This window comes from Meleagris gallopavo, chromosome 22 (genome assembly GCF_905368555.1).
Source record: "Meleagris gallopavo chromosome 22, MGAL_WU_HG_1.1, whole genome shotgun sequence".
NCBI lineage: Eukaryota > Metazoa > Chordata > Aves > Galliformes > Phasianidae > Meleagris > Meleagris gallopavo.
Window position 1 is genome coordinate 4,860,879 of NC_139425.1, and position 17,583 is coordinate 4,878,461.

Consider the following 17,583-nt stretch of genomic DNA (forward strand, 5'->3'; position numbering starts at 1 on the left):
AGTGGGAAAACAAGCAGGATACTTAGTCAATTTTCAGAGCATCAGTCTAATCAGATGTTCCACAAAGAGTTCAGTGAACTCTTGAATCAAAAGTATCCTAATTTCCACTTAAACATTTTCCTGTACATCAAATGCTTCCCTCAAATAAGGAAAACGTGGAAGCAAGTCTACTAGAGTGCCATTCAGTTCCTTGGTATCCCCAGCCACTGGACTCATCATCTCAGGAACCAGTATTTACTTCTTCGTTTCTTTCTCTCACCTTTTATAGACTCCATACAACAACGTCTGTTCAGCAACTTTTTACAACTCCCTTCCCTCTGCCTCTGCCCCTACCCCTCACCCCAGCTTAAAACTTCCTGGTTGTCATCATCTATTCTGGAAAACACAGCTTATTGTTCATACTGCTTCTGTCAGGTCTTTTCTGCTTTGTCTACTTTGAAAGAACTAAAAAGAGGGCTCAGAGGGGATCATTCTCTTTGTACAGTGAGTCGAGAGCTTTCCATGGCACCTCCTCTCATGAAATGAAGTGATGGCTGCGGAAGAAGAGCAAAACAGATCTTAAACTGAAAAGAGCTATGTTACCACCCCCGAAGCAGTTTAAAATCCATCTCCATGTTCCTGATCTGTTACCAGAGCATGCTATTCATGCACATGCAGGCTGACTGTCATCATTAGTCTGCACGTGTGACAGAAGTTCTGTGCAGGAGCTCCTGAGGAAAAAAAGAGAAACTGTGCAAAAGCACCACAATTACATGTATCCCCAGACGTGCCAACAAGCAGGTAGCTGCAGGAAAGTGACTGGTTCTAATTAAACTCCAAACGTAAATAAAAAGACCAGAATTTCAAATACAGCTAACAAAATTAAGAAAAGGTCACAGACATGGTAGTATTTTTTAAAACCTACCAGCTCTGTTTATGAAAACAGATTACTTGTGATTGTGATTACTTGGTACACATTCAGCACTAACTGGCTCACAGTTTTGTGGTATATTTACGGACTTCGTAAAGTGTCTGTGAAGCACCAGGAAAGGCCCTAAGTCTGCCCACAGAGCCACAGGTTGCCAAGTCTGTTCCACCACAAACTTCTGCAGGGCATGAGCAACGTGAGAGGTGGCAGAGCACACTAGGTTTGTTGGGCCCAGGGGAGGCTGAGAGGAGGCCTCATGGTGGCCTGCAGCTCCTTCATGGCAGCCTGCAGCTCCTCACAGGGAGCAGAGGGGCAGCTCTGAGCTCTGCAAGAGAGTCTGAGGGAATAGCATAGAGCTGTATTGGGGGATTAGGGAAAGGTTCTGCCCCAGAGGGCGGTTGGCTTGGAACAGGCTGCCCTGCAGGTGTGTCAGCAGGTGTGATGAGAAGCACCTGTGTGCCATTAGGGTCACATAACCCTGCTCTTTCAGCCCTTCTGAGTGGGGTTTTTTGTTTGCTTTCTGGCCAAAGGGTTGTTCTGTGTTCAGGAGGTATTCGCAACCCTTTTGGGGTTATTTCTTTTCTCCAGAAATCAAAAGAATTTTCTTTAATTTCAGCTGAAAGCAATTCCATATTTGGGTGGAGAAAGCTATTTGTCTGTGGTAAACATGCCTTGCTATGAAAGATGTGATTTAACAAAAGTTTAAGTATGTGTTGACGTAGCCATTCTGATTGCAATGTTTAGGCTATATTAGTAATTTTTTCTAGTTTGTGACACAAGTAGCTTTAAATTCTTTTTACTCATTCATTAAAAATAAACCTGAATTTCTTCACCAATTAATAGTTACTAAGAAAGAAATACATATATGAGTGTTTACATTCGCCTGTGAATCAGCACCCAGAGAGCTGTTTGGAGCAGGTAGCATTGCTGCTGTTTGCTGTTCTGCCTGTAGCTAAGCAGCAAGCTGAGAGTTGTTTTAGCTGAGCTTCGAAGGATATTGCAGCTTGCCTCATGCAGGCTGGTAGGTGGAATGCTGGTATTACAAATGTGAAGATGAATAGATATTTTTGGATTGAAATGCGGCTTCAAAGTCATACAAAAATTACAGACCCATTTGAGTCTGTTGTAATGACAATAACAACAGAAGGAGGAAGATAAAGGTCTTGAGCAGGGAGTTTTGGGGAAGCAGGAGATTGCTAGAAACAGTTTCTGAGATCGATTGATTTGAATAATACTCTTGGGCACAGAGAACATAGAGAGGTAATGCCTGAAAAGAATAAATCAAATATCTCATGATATTTTATGCATTCATTCCTCTCCTAGACTCTGCTTTTAGTTTTCAAAAATATGAACAATTCCAGGCAAGCAGAGAATGGCCTGTATATTTCCCACTCTGTGATGAATAGTTGCATGTTAGCCTGTTCATTTAATGACAGCTATATATAGTTCCCATAATAAATCAGACTCCAGGACACAAATGCCTTCTGTTTACCTTTGAAACTCTTTTTTTTTTTTTTCTTTCCCTGAGAATTGTGATTGTTGCAAAAGTCTGATGTATTCACCCACACACAGCAGCATCTAAACAGCTTGCTACCTGCAGGTTTCAGTCCTGCAAGGTTATTAGTCCTCCCAGTGCCGCACAATGCCCCAAGACACCAGTGTCTTGTAGGACCTAAGCCTGCATAGGCTGCAGAAAATGGACTCAGCCCACTGCGAGCACTTAGGGGGACAGTTTAGTCTGCACTTTCCATGAAACGTCTTGTTTTAATCTGACTCTCAGTCAATTAATTTGATCGTTATGTTATAAACACTTGTCATCTTTTGTAACGTGTGCCTTTGAAAAGCAATGCTTGAACTTCTCAGCCCCCAAAATAGCATATTTTTAACCTGAAGTTACACTATGGCTTCTCTATACAGTAATTAACTGATATATTTCTAGACATACATATACTGAAATTCTCTTTGATTTTAAAAATTAGTCACTCTATACCATCTTAAGTTACAACTGTGACTTCTAGATATCATCTTATTAGATGATAATCATCATCTAATAAGAACATCTGACTCATACCTGCAGGATGAGAAGCACATGAGATGCATTCTTGCACTGCTCCAGCTCCAAAACATTATTCTCAAGAAAAAAGAGGGCAATTTCTATCTGTTTTTATTTATTTTGGGAAAACTTTCCATGCAAATAAATGTAGTACAAAGTATTGAGAAGTGCCGAAAGACATACAGATTATGTATATTTTTATAGCCACAAAGTCACTCAAATGACTTTGTTTCCATTTCATTGTTTGGCATACATCACTTATTGTGCATATGTTTTCAGATGGAAATGCTGAATTAGACTATGGCAAAATGGATAATGCAGCCCTAATGCTAGCATGAGCTAATAAGAAACCAGCAATGAATCTACTGCTGCAGATTGAAGTACATGCATTTCATATTATTACTCAAGGCTTGTCTCTCCGATTAGATGATTGCATAACCTTAATATTATAAATCTTGCATGATGTGAATTGTTCAGCTGTAACCATAATCAGTTTTTACTAAGGTGGCATTTCTGTCATCTTGTTAAACACAAACATTATATATGTGCTAGTCATAATTTTATAACAGTTGCTTTTAGCAAGAGACGGTTTTGTCAGTCGAGAACCACAGTTTAGCACAGAGCTGCAATGAAAGTGCTTAAGTTGCTCGTAATGTCAGTGTTTGCTTCAGAAAATATCGCTTTGTAGATTCTTTCATTTTCTGAGTGCAAATTTCTTTTCAAAAGAAATGGAAAAACTTGCAAGCTCTTAGACAGAACTCTCTGAAAACCGCTTTTCAGATCTTCTGAGACCCAGGTTTATTTAATCAAGTGGAAGCTGCATGCTCTGCAGAAGCTGCGGCACCCTGTGGACTTTCTCCATGCTGCGACTCAGCTCTGAGAGCCCCAGCTATTTCAACCCCATTTTCCACAGAGGAAACACGGTCGATCTCCTCGTCTGTAAATTACCATTGGCAGGGCTTTATGGGGATGCCACTGCCACCAGCATTTAAGGGTTTAAGACCCTCCCTATAAACCTCAGCAAGGTTCTCCTCTCCTATCAATTCACCAGGGATTTGTGCAGTTAAATCTCACAGCAGGTAATAAATTTCTTGGCACATCATGGGATGAAGGGGACCCGACTGGCACTGATACACTGATCTTGGTGGGTTGAGTCCAACTTATCTCCTTGACAAATTTATGGCCTTCATCATGTGCTCTGGAGAGAAAAAGCCAAATCCTTGCCTTGTAATGGACACTTTCCTATTTTTTAACTGTACATCTTGCATTGAGCTGGGCCTTAACAAAGAACAACAGGCTGAAGAGATAAAAACAATTCAGGCAGTTGCATGTGCTGTAATGTGCAGAAAACCGAAAGACTGCATAACCAGGGTCATGGGATTACAAAAAGAAGAGTTACAAGCTCTCCTCAGCTCCCTGGCTTTACAATAAATCTAATCAAGAGAGATTTATCATTTCTCTTAATGGCAGCGAAAACAGTGCTATACTCAATAATTTCATACTCAAATCACATCTAAGCTAGTAGAAAATCTAAGGCTAAATAACTTTTATCAGATGATCTGTTGACATGATTTCCTTATCAGTGCAGTGGCCTGTTTGGAACAAAAGAGCTGTTTCTGTTTCGAGCATGTTTAGCATCACTGGCACATTTGTCAGTGTAGAAATCGGTGTCTTCAGAGACAACTACCAGGCGTGAGGCAAAGGTAAGTGGGGAACACCAGAACTACAAGATTTGACTGCACAGTGCCCCTGCACATCAGAATTGAGATGAGATAAAGTTGCCCAGGGACTCCCTGACTGCTCGCAGCCCAAACAAGGCGGTGCCAATAAAAGTGGCCATTCCAAAGCCACTTGTGCAAATCAGAGGTTTTTCTGGCAGCTGCTTGCTCTCAACCTGTAGCTCCTGCTATGCTAGGAACTGCAGAGCCTTGTTGGACAGTTATTGCCTGAATGGTCCAGAGAGGGACCTGCAGCAGCCTCCTGCTTCCAAAACCTCTGAACACTGTGTGAGTCCAGGCTCACACCTTAAATTCCATACCCAGGTCTTACTGGAGCTTTATTTCACAAGCCCATTAGGGGGAGGGAGGGGTGGATTGTGTGGTTACTTGTCCTGCAGTAAACCCCATCCAGCAGTTTGTCTGCAAAGTTTGCTGTGCTGAAACCCTGACTGACACTGGGGTGGATTTCTAATGTGGTTGAGAGAAAAAGATAGTTTTTAATATCAGTTTAAAAAAAAAAAAAAGAATGTATGGCTCCTATAAACTGTTAAAACTTCACTTTATTGATCATAAATCTGTGTTTTGCTCAATGCAAAAGTTTTTCATCTTACACAGAAAAATGCTGAAACAGCTACAAATGCCAAAAACACAAAGTTTTCTCTCTTGGACAATTTATAGGGAAGTTATTGGATTTTTTGTTGTTGTTGTTTAAAAGCATTCCTACTACACTGTGCTTGCCCACTGAGTTTGGAGAAATTGCCTTTCATTGCCAAGCTTTGTCTCTGACCTTCTCTGATTGGAAGAAAGCTGAAAAATAAAGCTAGCCTCTTTTACATACTGCTGGAGTTGAATAGGATAAGAAGTACAAGCAACAGGAATGAAGGTTCAGTAAGATCAGCGAAGGACATATGCGTTTGCAAATGTGCTGCTGACGTAGTTCACAGGCAGCAAAACTGCTGTAGAGCACAGAGCTCACCGCAGACAGACACCTTGTGCCCATGGTCCCATGGTCCACCTTAAAACCACCCCAAAACACGATGGATGCTATCAGTGGAGGACCATCAGGCACCCCATGGGAACTGTTCTGGGAGCGAATGTAGCCCTGGGGTACATCCCTCTGCTCAGTAGCTCTGGGCACAGACCCAACTGTTTCCCTTCTACAAGTCTCTCCTTCTACAAGTGGGGTAATGCACCTTGGGACTGAGAGATTAACAGCCCTGTCTTGGTATTAATGATCTGCAAAGGTGCAGGAGCTGCAGAGCAGGGCAAAGAAATCTTGATTTATGAGTAGTAAAACACAAAACTGGAAGGGAAAAATAGAGCATTCTAGACCAACCAAGGGTGGTATTGGGACAGGGGAGCTTCACCCTCTGAAACATGTATTTAACATGAGTAATCTTTACAGAATTGTAGAATATCCCGAGTTGGATGGAACACAAGGATCACCAAGCCCAACCCTCAGCTCCACATAGGACCACCCAAGCCCATACCCTATGTCTAAGAGTGATGTCCTAATACTCCCTGAGCTCCGGCAGCATGGGGCCATGCCCACCACAGGGCAGAACCTTTTCCCAACATCCAACCTGACCATCCCCTGATGCAGCTCCATGCCATTCCCTCGTGTCCTGTGTCAGCAGATTGAATACACTTGGTCTCCTAGGATTTATTTATTTTTTTTTCCATGAAAGCCCATTGAGGGGGAGGAGCAATAGCATAAATGTTTCCGCTTGTCTTTTTTATTTGCATCCAATTATTACAAATCATATTTATGCTTTTTTTCAGTTGTAACTTGGAAGCCCCCTTTTTTCTTCTTGTTCTCCATTGTGTTGTACATCAGCTCTCTGTGTTTCCCTACAGTGGTCAGCACCTCCGTCAAGATAATGGACTGGATCATCACCTGGACAGCATTTCTCTTCAGTCATAAATCATGATGGGAATACTGTAAACAAAAGCCATGAAATATGAACCCACATAAATAAAGGAAGGGAAGGACTAAATTGCCTGGGGAAATCTGTGCAAAGAAAGGGGGGGGGGGGGGACTTGCACTATCAGAGGAACCTCAACAAATGCATATCCTGATTCTAAAGTTTAACTGTTACTATTATTATTAAGATTGGCCTGCTCATGTGTCTCACAGGAAGAGGCTTTGTTCTCCTTTCTGCTAATTTCATGTGTTTTCTGTTCCTCTTGGGCTTTACTTTTATTTCTGTGCTTTTCCCACTTCTAGTATTTCTGTCTAGAAATACCTTTGTTATTTCATCATCCTTCCCAGCACACGGCCACCAGCTCTTGGTCAGTTTCTTCTTCCTTTGCCTCTGTTCTGCTAAATTCGTGTACTTCTCAGTACCAAGCTGAGACCTCCAGACAGCTCCTACAGCAAAAGACATGGGTCACACAAGTCTTGAGCTTTAGCTCTCATTCTTGTTCAAAAGCTGGGATACAAACACGTTGCTTCATTAAACCCAAAATGTCAAATCATCCTTCACAACCACCAAGCCCTCACAAATATCAGCAGCTCTATGGTTTTGGAGAATTTTGTGATAAAGGACACAGCATTTAGCAGATGGTACTATTAGGAGGAAAAGTAAAACAAGGAGGAGGGGAGAAGAATGTTAAAAATTGTGAAAAAATGAATAGCCTTGAAGTTCTAAATGACGTAGGGATTCCTTGATGCTAAAATTGTTGTTAATCTTGTAGATGAGATTTTACTTTTTATTGAAACAGAGGCAAAGGGGAAGAGAATGCATCACTGCTTTATATACTGTAACTGAAGCAAATCTGCATCCAGTCCACTGAGGAGACAGCTCTGTTTTTCCTCAGCATCACTGCAGATATACCAGGAAGTCTAGAATGCTTTGGGATGTAAAATTTTGAGCAATTACTTTATATATGTCATATCCAGTGGTTGACCTTGCTGTCCTGAGGCCACTTCTGTATGACAACTAAACTGCTGAGTGCTTATTTAGCTTAATACTGGCTGCCACTGCTAATTCCCTTGCCTGTGGGATACAATACTTTGTGTTTCATAGAGCTGAAAGACCCTATTTTAGAAAATAGTTGTTGTATCAAAAACTGATGCCAGTACATCACCACTCTTTCAGAGAAGGACTTGACGAACTCTCACTTTTAGTGTTTTATTGAATGTTTGGCTCAGTTTCCTTTTTACGAGCAAGGATTTTTGCATGGGTGTAGTTTTACTTTCTAAAATAACAAACTTCTGTCTGTTTGGTGATGTGTGTATATCAGAAGACAGGATAAAATAAACAGACCGCAGGGCTTTGATTTGCAGCACGGTTAAGCAGTGCAGGTAGAGCTGTGTTTCTTTTGGATCAGCTGCTTTGCTTCGCCTTTGCAGTGCACTTCATAAATGCTGCAGATGGGTTTTTCAGAGCTTATAAACTTAGCAGAAATAAAAAGAACTAAGGGGCCTGACAACTGAGAGAACTTTATAAGTGCCACTGAAAGCCAGCGGGTCCCCAGCTCCTGGGAATTATATCAGAGCCCTTGCAGGGTTTATAAATTCTGCTTATTTACTGGCAGGTTTCCATCCTGGTCATAAAAGCCATAGGTCAAAAAGCTCTGTTAGATGGGGAACACGAAACCCAGCTTTCATTTAACTCCAGCTTCTTGCACAAGGCTGTGTAACTCATCAGTGCAACTGTGGTGTACAGCCCTAAATGTCACTGGGAATCCATCTCAGGACAAGTGTCCATAGCTCCTGGCTTTGTGCAGAGCAGATCCCTGAAGAAGTGAGCTCCTGTTCAGGCTCTATTTACATCAATCTTCGCTCTTTACAATATAGGAAACTCTAAAGGTTTGCTCAGGTGGGACTTTGTCCCTGTTCATTTTAACCCACTGCCTGGGCTGCTCCCAGCCTCTGGGCTGTGAATCGATCTGCTGTTTCCTTCACCTTCATGCACCCATCTCCATCTCATGAATAGACCAATTTGTTTGCAGCAAGCACCTCCTCAGCAGTTCCACATCCCTCAGTACTGCTGTGGGCAGGAGGAGGAGGAATCACCAGATCACACTGGGTTCCTTCTGAGTCCTGGCTCAGCTCCACCCCAGCTGACAAGCCCCTTTAATGGATAGGCAGTGGCTTTCAGTGGAGAGGCTAAATTTAAAACTTTCCTCTGCTTCTCTTGTCAAAGTTAAAAGCTTTTCATGCCTGTGTTAATGTTTCTTTTTCTTTTTTTTTTCCTCCTGTCTGCTGGCACCAATGACAAATACTACATCTCGCATTGAGTAACAGTATATTGAATGGCTGGCAGAGGCAGAATACGGCACCTGTAATTTATCTCCGGGAGTTTGGGTTGGATGACACTGCTGGGAACAGACTGGAGCTCTGAGCTGTCACCTGATTACTAATTCTAGGATTTCTCCTCCGAGAGTGAGAAGGAGTGAGCTAGGATGAAGGGTACAAAAAGCAAATCAATAAACAGGTTAGTGTTTGCATCATTATTAACACTCGGGCTGTCAACACACCCATTGAAACTATCGCTCAGGGCAGCTTCAGATTTAATGGTCAGTGTAACAGATTTACTGTAAATGTTAGCTAAGGCACAGCAAGGAGTGTGGGGGGGTCTCACTGACAAATAACAGAGATTTCAGTGGGATGCATGAAGCTGTTTATGTGTGTGCATAAATAACGCGGTGATCGGCGCTCGGAGGCGGGTGGCTTTCTGCAGTATTTCTTCCTGCAGGGCTGTGGCTCGTCCCTCCCCACTGCCTCCCCTCCGGCAGCCCAACATAGCCACACATCAATTAAATCACAGGGAGCTTTGATCCCAGGAACCCATCACAGACCCTGTAATAGCCTGGAGGAGGAAAGGGAGGGAAGGATGATGCTGCACGCTGAGTCAGCTCATGGAGTTGGGTTTTGTTGGCTTTTGCTCCTGTTGTCTTCTCTTCTCCACAGACAAAGTCATCTCTGCAGAGGTTCCTTAGGAGAGCCTGTGGCATTTCCTCTTCCCTGACAACGGGTCGTACCTCTATGGGTAATGGACAGTGGGTCTTCATGCTTTCCACAAGTAACAGACAACCAAGCAGCTCCAAGCACTATAAATGAACGTGTGATCAAGTGTTTCTGCTTAAATTACCAATGAAATGCTAAATCTGTGACAGAGTAAATTGGCTGAAGATGAATTCTCCTGACTCCTGTCCATGCTGCCGCTTTTCCAAATGAAAACCCTCATAAAGAAACTAAGCTGGTTGAAAGGAAAAGCACCTAAGTTCACAAAGGGGAAGGTTTTCCGGATTGCTCCGTCATCTGGTTAGACTCTTCTTCAGGAGAACTCTGCTGCTTCTTTTTGTTTGTTTGTTTTAAAAGGTTCCCACAGGCACACGTCTGATGGTGCTCCAGTCTCCATAACAACTGTTTCTGCTCAGTGTTGCTGCCAGGAGAAGGGACCCAGAGGCTGAGGGCAGCACACATATGCTCAGAATTGAGGGCTGCTCACTGCCCTGAGGTGTGAGGCTGTTGGCAAAACTGCTGCTCACTGCTTTTAAACTGCATCTTCATCACCTGTCCTCCATGCAGACATCTGACATAGGCTAAGTCTCCTGGCCTCCAGAATGAAAAAGTCTATGCTGGGATCACCTAAACCAATTGGACTCTGCCACCAGAGAATCACAAAATCATAGAATCATTAAGGTTGGAAAAGATCGCTGAGATCATCAGATCCAACTGTCAGCTCATCACCACAGTGCCCACTAAGCCATATCCTTAGAATGGACTCAAACAATGTCAGATGCTTGAAAGTTTCTAGATATGTCCTAAAAATAATCCAGCAAAGATCTTTCAGATGCTTCTTGTAGGAAACTTTCATTCAGAGCAGCTAAAGAGAGAGACAGCAGAAACTTGGGGTAGTATTTGAGACTGTTTGAGAACTGTGTCTATGCAGGACATGGAGCAGGGCTCAAGGAAGGGGTGAGGTTGGTCACCTAGGAGATATCTTTGGAGCATGAGTAGCACAACTGCCTTTCTTTGGTCTGTCTCAGAGTTACCTAGTTGCGCTCAGCATTTCAAAACAGTTTTTCAGCTTAGCTTCCTACTGCTTCCTTTAATCTGCATCCTATCAACTAGGGCAAGAACACCCCCTGCAAGCATTAATTGGAGCAAGTGGCATCTGACAATTTTTGTTTAAACTGTAGAAGACTCTTCCCTGATGGGAGATGTTCAGCAATCAAAGAGAAGACAGAAAACAACAAAACCTGCACATGGGCTGGCTGTGCTGCAGATAATCCAGTGGAGAGCAGCCCTGGAGCTGCGGGTGTATTTGGACAAGGTGACCTCGCACCGAGCACATTAGCTGTATTATCGGCCTATAAACTCTCGCTGCTTTACGTATTCGTGTAGCCCACATACTGAAGGAGAAGATTAGCTTGATTATCAATGGGGGAATGAGCCAAACAATTACTTTCATTATTGAATATCCAATTAATTATTCAAGAGGCCAATCAATTATTCATATCTCATTTAAACTGGGCAGAGGGAGAAGCGTTGCCACTTGGCAGAGATGTTCACCTCTCAGATGCAGCAACAGTTCTGCTGCAATGGGGTGGAATGGTGGTGGGAGCAAAAGGCAGGCCCCCAGATGATTTTCCCAATGGATGTCCATCATTATTGCTTTGCAGCATGGTCCAGAGCCCCTTCCAGCTCAGCACTGATGAGCAGTAATAGAATCATTACGGTTGGAAAAGACCTCTAAGATCACCAAGTCCCTCCTACCCCATCCCTGTGCCACTGACCACATCCCTCAGTGCCACATCCCTACAGTTCCTGAACACCTCCAGGGATGGTGACCCCACCACCTCCCTGGACAGCTGTGCCACTGCATCACCACACATTCAGAGAAGTTTTTCCTGAAGCCCAAGGGAGCAAAGACCGTGCTGTGGGAGCACTGATGCATTGAGGACATGGAGGTATTTGCTTTTATTTCAAAGAAGGAAAAATGCTCCAATTGAGAAAGCAAGGGGGAACCTTCTGAAGAAATCAGACTCCACACTTTTTCAGTATCTTACAGCATGATGCATAATTTTATCAGCAGAATTGCAGCGTCTTGCTTGCTTCATTTAAATAATTAACAGTAACCCTCTGCTTGCATTTGTTATGCTTTATAATAAAGCATATTGCGCCTGTGCAGGGTGCAAGATGCAGGAGTACATCCAGGGAGCAAATGGCATAGAAAAACCAAGGTCTGGGAGCTCTGCCCTTCCATCAAACCACCCGCACAGGCAGTCACAGCTGGCTGCAATTGCTCCAAAGGCTGGGAGCCATCAGGAATCACACCGTGTGTGTGTGTGCAAGACAAATGGGTCCCTGGGACATTTCATGCCTGGGAATGCTCCATCTCCCTGCTCCCTCACACAGTCACCCGTCCTCTCTGCAGCCAAGGCCCAGCCCTCAGCAAATCTCAATTTTATTTTATTTTTATTTGTTACACAAGCAGATGTGAGTGATACCATATTGGAAACAAATTGTCAATTACCAAACAATCAAGCCCTCCATTTGTTTGTTAGATTGGCTCTCAAATAGTCCGATTAATTATAACAGCACTAATTATTAAGATACACTGGTAGTCATCTCCTATTTCAGAAAGAAGGAGAAAGTCCTTCCTTCTGCATTTGCTGTCACACAGTAGCAGCCTCATCCAATAGGGCGATTTATCTCTGTCAAGCCAGTAAAATGATAATGCCAATTAAATCACACAAGTAATTGCTGCGTGGGTCCCGGTGGATTTCCCCCAGCAGCCCGGTGAATACGAATGCTGCTGTGCAAGGAGCCCCACGCCCACCCCACTGTCACACTGGGCACCCCAGGACAAAGCTGTCCCCTGCAGCACATGTCGCAGCCAGCAGTGGGGCACGTCACTTGGTCTCAGCTAGGGTTGCCCTTGAGCACCCATGGCTCCTGGTCTGCTCACACCTGAGCTGTGTCCTTATCCCCTTCAACCAGAAACTCAGCTGAGCTTCCAGCCAGGGTCAAGTGAACGGATAAACTGTAAAAAATACATATGTGCAACACATACCCACATGCAACCTGGTCCAGAGAAGCCTGGTTAATCACACCCACAGCTGTGAAAGGATGTGTATCCCTACCTCCCATCCTGTGCCTTCCACTAGCTGTAAGGAATCGACATCTCTGCATCTGGGCAAACCTCACCTAAAAAGAACAGTGTGATCTAACCGAATCTTGCTTCTCATTCAATTAAACCCTGTGAAAGCAGGCACGTAACCTTGTTAATACCACATTTATTAGAGGGAAGGGGGACAGAAAATTAAGATATACTTCATGTTGTTGCTAATTAGAAAAATAGAGACTTTGCATCTGTGCAAGGCAGAGCAACATGTGGCATTAACAGATGTGAACTCATTACACAGCTGCATGGCAGGAAATTGTGCCACCACAGTGACAAAACCTCAAAATCAGATTTCTTCCAGTTCTCAGCTCCCCACAGCCTTCTTTTCTCTTCATCTCCAAAAGTTTATTCTATTTTATTCTGCTGTTGCTTTCCCCCTCTCCCTCCCCCCTCCCCTTTTCCCTGCTCCATGTTAGAAAGCAGGGGCAGTATTTGGAAAGATTTGCTGCCCACCTCCTGGGAAGCTCAGAGCAGAACTGCAGCATGTGAGCATGGGCACTGGTTCCTGGTAAAGCACAAGCAAGAGATGCTACATGGTGAGAATAGAGTTCCTCCTGCCTGCCTCCAGTGCAGGGATTCCTGCAGGGGGAGAGCAAGGAGATCACAGGCTGCCCCTTCCCTGGGGTTTTCCACTCTGCAAAGTGAAGGAAAGTGGGAGTAATACCTTAAGCGAGGTGTCACAGATAGAGTGCTTCAGATCCTCCCCCTGGGAGCTGCCTAACACCACAAGTCCACTTGTCATCGACAGCCAAGAGCAGCCAAACAGCACAGCAATAGGTTGCTTTTGTATGGTTTCCTCCGTGCCTTCTGCTCAGTTTTTTGTCTCCGGTGCCGAAGCCAGTCCCCAGGGGCTGTTAGGAGCCTATGGAAAGAAAGCAGAGGTCAGCCGTGGGATTCCTCTGCTACAGGCTTAGCCCGGAGAGCTCATTTGCTCTCTGGCACAGTTAAGAGCAGCCCAGCAAAGCAGCTGCGTAAAAATGCAACAACTTTGCAAGGTACCATTTCTGTCTTACTCAGCTGGGTTGTCTGACAAAGCTCATCCCTTCATTTGCACAGGCAAAGAGACAGCCAGCATGGATTTTTACCCTAGCTGCTCTGAGCAGCCACTGTAGCAATGTTCCTCACTCATTCCTCATTTTCTCGGGGCCTTTATCCTTCCTTTGTCCCATGCAAACACACTGCGTGCAGCACACAAACCCGTCACCCCACACGCTGCGGAGGCCTTCGGTCCCTTTGTGCAGGCTGTTTCATTTCATAGACTCAAGGGTCACTTTTATTGTGGTCTCTGCTAAATGAAATCACAAAAGCAATTTAAAATCGCTTAAGCAAATCATGAAAGATGCAATATGAGGAAAGGGCTGTGAATAATGGTTAGCCTAAAGCATTGCAACAAAGGGAGTGACTGTGCTCCTGTCGGGTCCTTTCTCTTGGTCTGTATCCTTCATGCTGAATTCCTCATCTCCTGCCTGAGATTTTGGGCAGAAACTCATCACAAGAGAAAGACACTCTTATCAGATTTCTAACATTGCCTGCTATTCTTCATGGGAAATGATCTCCAGGATGTAAAGAGAGCTGCACCTGAATACAGCATTTCAGATATGCAGTAGCCAGAAAAATAATAAGAAAAACACAGGATTCCAATTTTATCTTACAGTGATTTTTCTGGGAGAAAAGCAACGCCATCATACTCTGTGCACTTCATCTTTATCTCACCATCTGACATTGCACAGTACCTGCTGGCTGCTGCCAAGCTTTGTCCTGGAGCTCAATGGTCCAACATAGAATGAAGGCTGAGATCAATTTTCTGCTTCCCATCTCTATTCCATCCCATCATCAGGGATATGCATCACACGATATTTTTGTTGTCACTTGCATGGCACTGCTCCCCATGCTGCCATAACCTCCAAGCTGAGCTACCTCGTTAGCTCAGCTTTTCCAAGGTGCTCAGTACAGCTCAGAGAAGAAGACCTTTCTATCTCTTCCCTCAAGAAATGATTCAGTAAATGCTTTCGGCATCCATGCCAAAATAAACACTCTCCTTATAAGCATATGCTTGATAATAACATTTCTCACTTCTTCAGTTAGCTCAGATAATCCTGCTAAAAGCTATTAATAAACCACCTTTAGCTGAGGGCACATGTGCACCTGTGCTTGCAGGAAGACAAGCCATCTCTGGTAGAGTGAGAGCGTCAATGAAAAATGAACTGCCTGAAATTAACTTTAAGCATAAGTGATTAAACCATTGTGCAGTGATTGTGTACGATACTCCCTTCCTTTAGCAATTAGAGATGTATTGATCAGATACCGTAAGGAAAGGGACTGGCAGAGTCGTATTCATTCAGGCTGCCATAATTAAGAGTGATCATCTATTGTTGTGGAGCACACGCAGCTCAGCCCCGCAGCCGCACGGACACGTGGATGGAGCATCTGCTCAAAGGCAGAGCAGGAGCTGGCTGAAGTTGCTCAGTACTATCAGGATGAAATCCATGTCTTCCCCCATCAAGAAAAAAACACCTCCTAGAAGAGATCACCCTGCTTTCATAATGAATAGTGGTTGATAGTGCTTTTTCTTTTTCCCCCAGTATATATTCAAACCCATCTCCTGCACATAGATGCCACTTGAATCTGGCTACTTGAGCCTGTCTTTCCCAGGGAATTTGTTTCTTGCAGCTTCTAATGAAACCAGGCTAAGCGGCAGTGCGACCAAACTCTGCTTTACCCTGGTGCATGGCTCCAGCCTGTGACTGGCGTGGAGTAGCAGCAGTCAGACTGTATAGAATCACAGAGACACAGAATTATTAAGGTTGGAAAAGACCTCTAAGATCAGCTTGTCCAACTCCAAACCACCGTGCCCCCTGACCACATCCCTCAGTGCCACATCTCTGCAGTTCTTGAACACCCCCAGGGAGAATAATTCCCCCACCTCCCTGGGCAGTTGTGCCACTGCATCACCACTCTTTCAGAGAAGAAATTTTCACTAACATCCAACCTGAACCTCCCCTGGCAGAACTTCAGGCCATTCCCTCTCCTGTCACTGTTACCTGGGAGAAGAGGCCAATCCCCACCTCATATAATCTATTTTCAGGTCATTGTAGAGAGCAATAAGGTCTCTACAAAGGTCTCCCAAACTGTTGGTTTGGGAAAGGTTAAGGGTCATTTCCTCACGAAGACCACAGAACACAGCATGTGCAAGTGATGCAGTGGTTTATTATTCGTCCACAAGACCTTGCAAATTTTGCTGGCGTCTGAAAAAAAAGAGAGTCAATCGCTGATATTTTCTCTTTTCGCTGTGGATATCAAATTTGAGACAGAAAGAGAAAGGATTTGGAATTGTAGGAGACATTTTGTGCCACAGAAACAAACCAAAAAAGACAGCCCAGCATTCAGCCCTGGTGCTCTAATACCAAGAATCTCTCTTTCTGGTTGTTATGTATGAGTGTAGCAATATCATTTTCATGTTTTCAGTATCTGTCCTGCTCAATCTAAAAGGATGGACTGGCAAGTAGGGATGGTTGCAGGAGTGTCTGGTCATGCAGTCCATGTTCACGTAGAGCCTTCCTTTGATAAAAAATGAAGGATACAGTCCTGCACTCTCATTTAGACAGGATCCATTCATTTCAAACACATCTCACTACTTCATTCACAGTTTATGTTCTACCAGATGTGGTATGGCTTCACCACTACCGTCCCAGTTCTCTCTGCCCTGGCCCTCCCTGCTCATCACTGCTCACCTCCACGTCAGCTGCTGTTCTCCACTGAAAGTGGGTCTCCTTTCTCCCTCTCAGTGGGGAGCCCTTGCATTCCCTTCTGGTTGACAGAACCCATGCCCCAGGTAACCAGTATGCCCAGGTGCTGCTAATCTGAACCTTGGCACCATGCCATTCTGTTTTGCACGAGTTCTATTTCCCTGTATACTTTGCACTGTCTGAGCTGCTGCAGGGAGAGAAGGAGATCTCTTCTTTCTCCTTTCTCTCTCTCTCTCTCTCTCTCTCTCTCACACACACACACAGCTCTGTGTTACTCAACAGCTCATGCCCAGGCAGAGCAAAGGGTTAAGCACGAAGAACTGGAAGAGACTGTACTGTCCTGACACAGCGCTGCCCTTTTGCCTCTTCCTCGCACACACACACTGTTCACATAGCCTGCATTCCTCTCCAGTTAACACCATTAAGCTTTGACCTGAACGAGAGATAGAGCTAAATATGTGTGCACCTGTCCTCTTATAATGACCTGCTATTATCATTTTCCACCCCTCTTTTTTGATTGATGGATATTATATGCATAATGACCCTCGGGATTTTTTTTCCCTTCTTTTTGTTAGGCTTTGCTAAAGCAACCTGCAAATTAATTTAATATCCTCTTTTGGTTGGGAGCTATGAAACGAGGGCTCGAGGCTGATGATGCGTAAACCATTTGTGGCATGTATTTAATCTCCGGACAATGGATAGAGATGTTAGTGCATGCTACACTAAGTTCTATTTACGCTGGCTATTAAGTGCAGTCAAGCTGAAGGCAATTGGAGCACATTACAGGGCCTAATGGGAGAGGATGCTACACAACAGTACATTAAAGACTGAAAATGAATTAAGAAGGAAGCATGGCAGAGAAAGCAGACAAGGAAAGGGTTCTGTATACAGATAACTCTTATTGACAGCACAAATATTCATGTACTCTGAGTTCCCAAATCCAATTTTGGTATTGGATACCACTCTAGAGGGAACGTTTTGAACTCCATTTTCATGCAGATACACAATGACTTGCAGT

The 17,583-nt window shown here is 44.1% G+C and overlaps 1 long non-coding RNA gene across 2 annotated transcripts; it reads right to left on the reverse strand.

Moving 5' to 3' along the window:
- Positions 1-6,253: 6,253 nt before the first annotated feature.
- LOC104913995 (uncharacterized) lies at positions 6,254-16,659 on the reverse strand. Of its 2 annotated transcripts, XR_795760.4 has the most exons (4): positions 16,551-16,659; positions 13,484-13,681; positions 6,925-7,049; positions 6,254-6,617 (listed from the first exon to the last, which is right to left on the reverse strand). It is a non-coding gene; the product is annotated as an uncharacterized LOC104913995 (long non-coding RNA). The 2 variants fall into 2 exon arrangements; XR_795759.4 differs by lacking the exons at positions 6,254-6,617; positions 6,925-7,049 and adding an exon at positions 13,251-13,398.
- Between the last annotated feature and the right edge of the window lie 924 nt (positions 16,660-17,583).